Source organism: Quercus robur, chromosome 5 (genome assembly GCF_932294415.1).
Source record: "Quercus robur chromosome 5, dhQueRobu3.1, whole genome shotgun sequence".
Taxonomy (NCBI): Eukaryota; Viridiplantae; Streptophyta; class Magnoliopsida; order Fagales; family Fagaceae; genus Quercus; species Quercus robur.
Genome location: NC_065538.1, coordinates 73,278,546 through 73,287,190, shown reverse-complemented (window position 1 = coordinate 73,287,190; position 8,645 = coordinate 73,278,546). Strand labels below are relative to the sequence as shown.

The window sequence follows — 8,645 nt, the reverse complement described above, 5'->3', positions numbered from 1 at the left end:
GTCCCTGCTTCACTGCACAGTCTTGAGCATTTCTTCACACTCTCTCACACACTACCCTTACATGATTCCCACCTAAATACAGGGTTTCTAAGTGCTGTATTACAAGCAAATTTGTCACGGAATAAAGCCAACACATGGTTGATTAAATTCAACCTTACACAAAATAAATAGGAATTTAAGTTCTAATTAAATATATTAAGTTATGTTTTAAGATTAATAAGCTCTAATTATTTATATAAATTGCGGTAAATCCGAAACGGTACATCGGTATTGATTAGTATCGAAATATATCATTTCACTTGGTCAAATCGGTACAGCCTCTGATACGAAATTGACTCCCTTACATTGGAACCCTTATTCTTGTGTATGAAAAGAGGGGGTTTTAGGTTTGAGCAAAAAATATCTAGCTTCTCTTTTCCGTCTCATTCTTCACTGTTATGGTTCTAGTACCATTTTATGAAAATTCAAGTTGTGCTTTTAGTTCATAGTATGCTTTGAAATATTATTATTTTCCCCTTCAAAAAAAATATTATTATTTTGGTTTGGCTAAAATGCAAATTGCACTTTCTAAGTTTGGCTAAAATTCATTTCACTCTTGTAACTTAATTTTCATTTAATTGAGTCTTTTAAATTTCAAATTTATTTAATTTAGGTCTTATACCCAATTTTTTTTTTTAAATCGCCATTAAAAAAATATATATTGTTTTCACATGTAAATAATCTATAAAATTAATATATAAAAATTAACGATTTTTTTTGTGGTAATTTCTTTTTCAAAAAATCTTTTTTATCTGTTAATTGCGTCTTTAATGGTATTAATTTTAATGGAATCGGACAAAAAAAACTGATTTGAATAAATTTAAAATTTAAATAACTCAATTGAACAAAATTAAAGTTAGAAGACTGAAATGAATTTCTATTAAATTTTAAGGGTGCAATTTGCATTTTAACATTTTTTTAAGTATCTTTGTATTTTGTGCATCCCATTGGGTTTCGGCTAATTATATATTCAAATTATAGCCATTTCCCTTTGTGGGATTTAAACTCCTTAAGTGTGAGCAAAAACTGTGAGGAGGAAAGAAGTGAACCATCATTGTATTTGGGATACTTCAATTGGGAAATGGGATGATAACGAAAAAATACAAACATAAATTACACACACACACATATATATATATATATATATATATATATATATATTGGGAATCAATTACATAGTTTTCTAGGTAGTATTCAACACATAAAAAAAAAAAAAATAATAATAAAAAAATAAAAAATAAAAAATAAAAAAGCTCTGACACTTTTGTCTAATAGGAAATTCTTATAGGCGACAAGTGATTCCAAAAGCCTATCATTATAGCACTCTCAAACGGACATGGTAGATTGATGGTTTGAGGGATTAGAGGTTCGAGTGTAGAATTTGGTCTCCCTAGGCCTAGAAAGCGAAATTACACACCATGCCTTCTCGAGAAAGTTCTCAAAGGTTTTTGATAGTGAGAGATAGAGAGGGAAATATGAAAGTGCGAAGAGCCCTACTGGCATGAAAGAGACGGCATATAGGACAGTTTTTGTCCACTCTTCCCCCTTATGTATCATGAGGAGGATTGTAGCTCCAAGCGCTATCATCATCATGAAGACGGAGAGGAACAACAAAGTTAAGCCTCGCCTCAACTTATTAGGAAGAGAATGACTAAAGTCCACTAATCGAAATGGTGATGTGGTGATAGCGAGAAATAGAACCACTGATGTCAAAGCAAATGAAATTGACAGTACGTCTGCCACGGTGAAAACCACAAAGAATGGATGATGGACGAGAACTGGGTAACCGGTAGCATCATCGGTTCCTCCAGGTATGTATAGGCTGCAGCAAAGGCAACAGTGGCAATGAGAACTGCCATAATGGAACATCCTTCGGAGGTGCGCTTTATCCATTCTACAACTTTCTGCCGGAGTACTTTGTTTGTTTCTTCGAACAATCCCTCTGCAGTAAGCCTTTGATTGTTACGGTGGGCAATGAAGTGGATTGGTGTAACTTTCTTCACACGCTGCACATGATAATATATAGAACAGACAATAATGACATAGCTGTTTTAATTGAGAGCCAAGTGCACACCTAAGTTTGAAAGCAAACTATGAAATGACATTTTAGTCATTGATCCACATGCTTGAAGCTTAGCTTTATGAGTAACCTATGATGCTCTTTTAGAGAGCCTGGTAAAACCATGGAAGCAAGAATCAAGCCACCAGAGTTGTGCTTCACGTGATCCTTGATCACTTATAAACTACGTAGACCAGCGAGGCATGAAGAAAAATGTGGATGTGGATGTGTTTGTGTTTGAGTATGTTCATGCATGCACAGCTAAAACATAGAGAAAAAGAGTACTAGAAGTGTAACACCTCAAACCAATGCAACTCCTCTTGCAGTTCGAGTGCTGGGCCTTGCATCTTCTCAGGCACATAATCCTTAAGTTTTTTTCCCAACTGTATGTAGTATGGAATTCCCATCAAGGTCAAGTTTTCGTTCCAGTCTACTCAATGGTAACCCCATTTTCGTTACAAGCTCGAAAACCTTTAATTGGCGGTACTTAATTGCTATATGCAATATGTTCCGTCCTTTATCATCAACATGCTCAACTGATTGTGGGTATAATTTGATTATTTCTTGAACAATCTCCACATAGCCCGACTTAGTTGCAAGGAACAAAGGAATTTTTGTTTCCCATTTCAGTTTTTTTGTTGCGCCATCTTCTGCACCTTGAGAACTCAAGGAACTATCACGATACTTGTGGAGGATAGGCTTAGTCTGGCCCGATGGAGGAAAAGTAGTCTCCCATGAAGTATCCCTTTCTATTAGGAACTTAGCAAGCCGCAAAGCTGATTGATATCTTTGCTCTCGTTTTCTAGCTGCTTCCCGTTTGGTAAAACTACAATTTAAGTTGACTGTTCATGAATTGGAAGTCAGTAATTGTTGCATATAAATTTTCTTTTCATAAATTGTTACACAAATAAATTAATTGAACTTTAAAAGGGAAGTTATACCGAGCTCATCTAAAGCATTTGAAATATCTATAACATAATGGTTTTTATTTAAGGGAATTCTTCATAAATTTAGTCGCAAACCATTTGAATTTTTTATTTTTTTATTTTTGTCCCCACAAAATGTCATTATTACTTTATTAAGTAGGCACAATGCAGATAATGGGTGGCGGCTTTGGTAACAACGGAGATGGTGTTGTTAGTAGAGGTGGCTATGAGGGGTGAGGGTACAAAAGAATTATGCACAATATTTGCTACCTTTTCTTATTTATTTATTGACAAAAAAAAAAAAAAAAAAAAAAAAAAAAAAAAAAAAACACATTATTGTTGAATAAGATGCTATACCAAACATGTGGAAAATGCAGAAAATATTTTTCGTAAAACAAACAAAAACTTATTAAAAATATGTACTTGATAAATTTTGTCTAAAGCTTTTTAAGTAGAATATCCATGTTAGGAACCTGGTGATGAATGCAAATCCTCTATACCGTTATTTGTGCACCACTTTATTTTTCATTAATCACAACTTGTTATGTATTGGTTTTACTTTCCTTATGAAATACTGAAGTTGAAAATGGAAAAAAAATTTACGTATAACAAGTTGTGATTGGTAGAACATAGAGTGATACATAAAAAATAGTAGGATTTGTATTCCATGGCGATTCCTAAGGGCTGGGGGATGGGTGGAAAGTTTATGAAAATGGATTAAAATTGTATCTAAAATGCTTTAATACATGGTAGTCATCCTTCGTTAAAAACATACTAAGAGAGAAAGGAAATGTACTAAGTATGGAATTGATTATTCTTCAATATATTCAAATGATGGTTACAAGAGTTCAAGCTCTCATTCTATTGGCCACACATGGCTTAATCCTATTGGTTTACTAATTAAGCATGTGCATTCATGGCGGATTAACCCATGTGATTATAGTGTTACATGTGCCAATATCTCTGACTAACAAATAAGGGGTTTTTAACATTTAATTCTCTCCACATTAAAAAAACATTATCCTCAAGGTTTTGTTGTTGTTACCCAATGTGCATGCTTCTTTATTACAGCTTCTTCAAATTTCAATAAAAAGTTTCCTAATATGAATGATTAATATATGCTTTAAGAGTATACATTAATTGGATCCATAAAAAAAGCTTTGAACATGCACTACGTACACATGCATTAAGGAAACTAATACAGGAATTTACACGAATACAATGACATGATAAAGATTGATAATACCAACCAGTATTGACGATTTGCTCAAGTAATCCCCTTCCATCATCATGTTGAAAAGCTCCAGAGTTGCATGATAAAAGCTGAAGGGCTGTCATCCCATCACCATCTTGTTCGCGAACTAATTGTTCGAACTTATTTCCAATTCCCAAGGCCAACTCTCTTTTCCAATTTTATACAAAATTTCATTAAAAGAGAAGACTTTGATTCCCTCACGGTCAAAATTTCACATCTCTTATTTTATATTCTCTTTTATATGTTAAAATGTATCAATTGTGGATATGTGTGAAATAGAATGTAAATTAGCGTAAGAGAAATTTTTTTCCTTAGTTGAAATGTGACACATGTGCATAGTTATTTGATATCACCCAATGGGGGAACTAACCAAAGTGGTGTGCAAGGATGGCCATGTGTAGTATAGTGGTTTTATCTGTCCTCCGGAGGAAGAGTTTCTGATTTTCTTCATCATAACCTGAAATTTTTCCTGCAAGAAAGTTGAACATCTTCCGCTTGCCATAACGAGCTGTCCGAAAAAGCGCCGACTCTCCAAGGTGATTACGCATGCACAACAATCCTGGAGCTTTCTGTAACAGTTTCTTTGCCACCTCAAGCGATTGGTTGGATATAGCTGCCTCGTGGAGGATAGTGTTTCCGACATGGTTTTGCCTGGTCAGTTTATCGAAATGGCGGTCAGGTAAGTCTTCTAGGAGTCCCAGTACCAAGTCGGGCATGTTGGCAAAAGTGGCCGCTTGGAGCACTGTGTCGTCATTTATGGTCAATATGTGCAATCCGTGCTCATCAAGATCTTCACAGAGTTGTTTCACTGTCGTCGCATAGATCCGGATCCTCTCCATTTCCTTTGAAATGGAGAGGCCTCCAGTACACGGTCAGGATTTTTCTGAAAATGATCCACGCTCAAAAACTGGACACGTCATAAACTTAACCCAAACCACATGAACTTAACCCAAGGTTAGATCAGCCTATTCTTTTCTCTCACCAACCCATCTGAAATTTCAAAGTTCAAACTCTCATCTCCAACTCTCATCTCCGAGGATTTTCTCTCATCTCCAACTCTCAAAGTTGTTTCTCTTCTTTTCCCTCCTAGGCCTTGTGCAATCTTTTTGAGAGTTGAGACACAGAGTAACACAGAGATTTTGGAAAGAGAAAAGAGAAGAAAAAAATGAAATCATAATGTAAGGATTACATTTCCCCCCACCTGGGGTGTGTCAGCGGTAAGGGAGATGTCTGGACTAATTGTAAACCCAGAAATCTTTGGTTTACTGTTATCCTTAATTTTCTTGATGGGAGAATTATTGAGAACTCCAGAAGACTTTTCCCGTTGGCATTTTTCATATTTATAGTCTACATTATGTAAAGTTGAAGCTTGGATATGAGGAACAGAGACATAAATCCAAAAATCCCCCAACTCTGGCAACACAATGGACATAGGCTTCTATGCATCTTCATCCCCAACTTCTCAAAATCCCCCAACAAATTCTACTGTAGATTTCCCTTAGGCCAGTGAAATATCACTATAAAAAGTCTAGGATCATGTATTGGATCATATTATCATTTATTACTTATCAATTTCACTTGATATTGCAAACCTTGGGGCTTGGTTATGAGCAAGAAGGAACCATGGTGCCTGTTCGCGTCCGTGTTGCGCAGTACCACGCTCATCTCTCTTCATCTCTGAGTGTTCAAGTTCCCCATACAGCAAAATGGCATGCTTTCTTTTGATAAATGCAAAAGAGACAAGAAAATAAAGAAATCACATTGATGGCTACTATAAAGTCAACTTGGATTGCAAGCCACGTCGGTTGGGGAAAATTAATTGGGAGAATATTTGTCGGAATATCCCAATTTTCTTCTCCCAAGTTGACACAGCTATATTCACCATTTACAGAAGCAAACCTGATGATTTTTCATATTTCAGCTTGAATTTCTGCTTGGATCGGTGCCGTGAGGGGTATTCATTTTTTTTCTTCTCTTTTCTCTTTCCAAAATCTTTGTGTTACTTTGTCTCAACTCTCAAAAAGATTGCGCAAGGCCTAGGAGGGAAAAGAAGAGAAACAACTTTGAGAGTTGGAGATGAGAGAAAATCCTCGGAGATGAGAGTTGGAGATGAGAGTTTGAACTTTGAAATTTCAGATGGGTTGGTGAGAGAAAAGAATAGGTGAGAGAAAAGAATAGGCTGATCTAACCTTGGGTTAAGTTCATGTGGTTTGGGTTAAGTTTATGTGGGTTAAGTTCATGTGGTTTTGGTTAAGTTTATGACGTGTCCAGTTTTTGAGCGTGGATCATTTTCAGAAAAATCCTGACCGTGTACTGGAGGCCTCTCCATTTCAAAGGAAATGGAGAGGATCTGGATCCTCGTCACTCTTCTTTCCCCAGAGCATCGTACAGTTTCGCATTTAAACTATGCTTTGCTGCCATGGAACGCCTCGATTGAGGTGTGATAACTTGTTGGTACTGCAAATTTCTCATTAATGGATCAAACGTGAAGTCACTGAAGTGAAAACAAAGTGATGAAAGAGTCTTCTTCTAGCGCAGTCTAAAAATAAAAAATAAAATAAAATAATAGAGAGAGAGCTATGTTTGTATGAGATATGGAAGCAATATAAGAGACCCAACATCTGATTTTTTTTTTTTTTAATTTTTTTTTACTTACTTCTGTATCATAAATTGAATCATTTTCCTTTCTTGTTTTTGTAGGAAAAATAGAATCATTTTGATGTGATGAGGATTCTCAGACGACGACATGTTTTCTAGGAGTATAACCTATTAACTTGTTCAAAATCCAAGGTTCCACAACAAAGAAAATGAAAATGTTATTTTGCTACATTTATATAAATGTAGCCTATTTAAGCCCTAATATTAGTAATGCTACAACAAACAAAAATAGTAATAATCGCTGTAGTTTCTATAAAAAAAAAAAAAAAAAAAAAATCATTTATTTTTAGGAAAGAAAAAATCATTGTAGTATTAAAATAATAATAAGAACAATAAAAAAAAACCTTAATTACAATTTATGGTAGCAATGATATTGATATTAGCAGCAAAAAAAAAAAAAAAAAAAAAAAAAAAGAAAAAAAGAAAAAGAAAATGAAGATGATAATTATACTAATAGAAATATTGATAATACTAATGATGATGATTTAAGAAGCAATAACAATAACAAGTTTTCCCAAGGTTTACCATCTTTCGATCTCCCTCTCTGTGCTACGTGAAATAGTTGTGTCTGATACCGTTGCAAATAGTTGTGTCTGATACCATTGCACTTTGTTTATACATTGCTATCAACTACTTTTTTTTTTTTTTTTTTTTTTTTTTTTTTTTTTTTTTTTGAGGAAATGCTATACTAGAGAATGAGAAGTATCAACTTCTTTTTCTTTTTCTTTCAAGGAAATGACAGGAACCTGCGTTTAGCTAAATCAATTAGTAAAGTGTAGAGCCACCCACAAACCTAATATTAAGCCTAATATTGCTTAAACTTGATTCTAGGATTTTCCTTTTAACCATTTTTTTTATTCTTTGTTAAATTATGTAAACCTCTTGAAATATGGGGAATGATGCTCTTGACTCCACCCTAAACCTTAACACTATATTTGCAAATGATGCAAGAGGAGAGAAAAGAAAAGACAGTTAAACCTATTTGGTTTGTAGAAGGGAAGGGAAAGGAAGTAAAAAGTTGAGGGAAAACACATCAATCAGGTTCATTTTCTCATCTAAAACATTTGGGCAGAAATGGAGAGAAATGACATCTAAATATGTTAGTTGCTATCTGGGCCCACTATTATAACCTACAAAATTTTGTTTTTACCTCCATAAGCTTTTAAAATCTTTACTTCATTGGGGGTTTCTAACTCAAATCACATCTTTTTCCTTTCATTTTCTCTTCCTCCCGCAAACCAAACAAAGGAATGATCAAATATATTATTTTTTCTTTTTCTCCCTACTTTCAAACATACATGAGAGAAGCAATTTCTCTTATCTTTTCTTTTCCCTCCCCCTAGCTACAACCAAACATAGTGTAAGGGAAATGATACTCCTCCCTCTTTTGAGGCTTGAGAAAATCAACACGTTACTCCTTCCATTAATAATAGTTTGTCGATATTAAGTTGCAGCCAAAAATTTGTATCCATTTTTCATGATATTATGCATGGAAAAAAATATTCCAAGTTTTAAAAAGATTCCCTTTGTTAGGGATATATTTTTATGTAATTGGCATATCCTTTTACAAAATACACTTTATTTGTATTTGGGTAAATCTAAGTAGGTTCAAGATGATCATTACAAGTGGTTAAATTGAAGACATGAAGACTACTCAAGAACTGCTCAAGAAAAGTGCAAATCTGCAGGTCTCAATACCTCCTTGACA

At 34.4% G+C, this 8,645-nt stretch overlaps 1 pseudogene; it reads right to left on the bottom strand.

Annotated features, from left to right (window-relative positions):
* Positions 1 to 1,333: 1,333 nt before the first annotated feature.
* On the bottom strand, positions 1,334 to 5,118 carry LOC126728683 (ankyrin repeat-containing protein At5g02620-like; annotated as a pseudogene).
* Between the last annotated feature and the right edge of the window lie 3,527 nt (positions 5,119 to 8,645).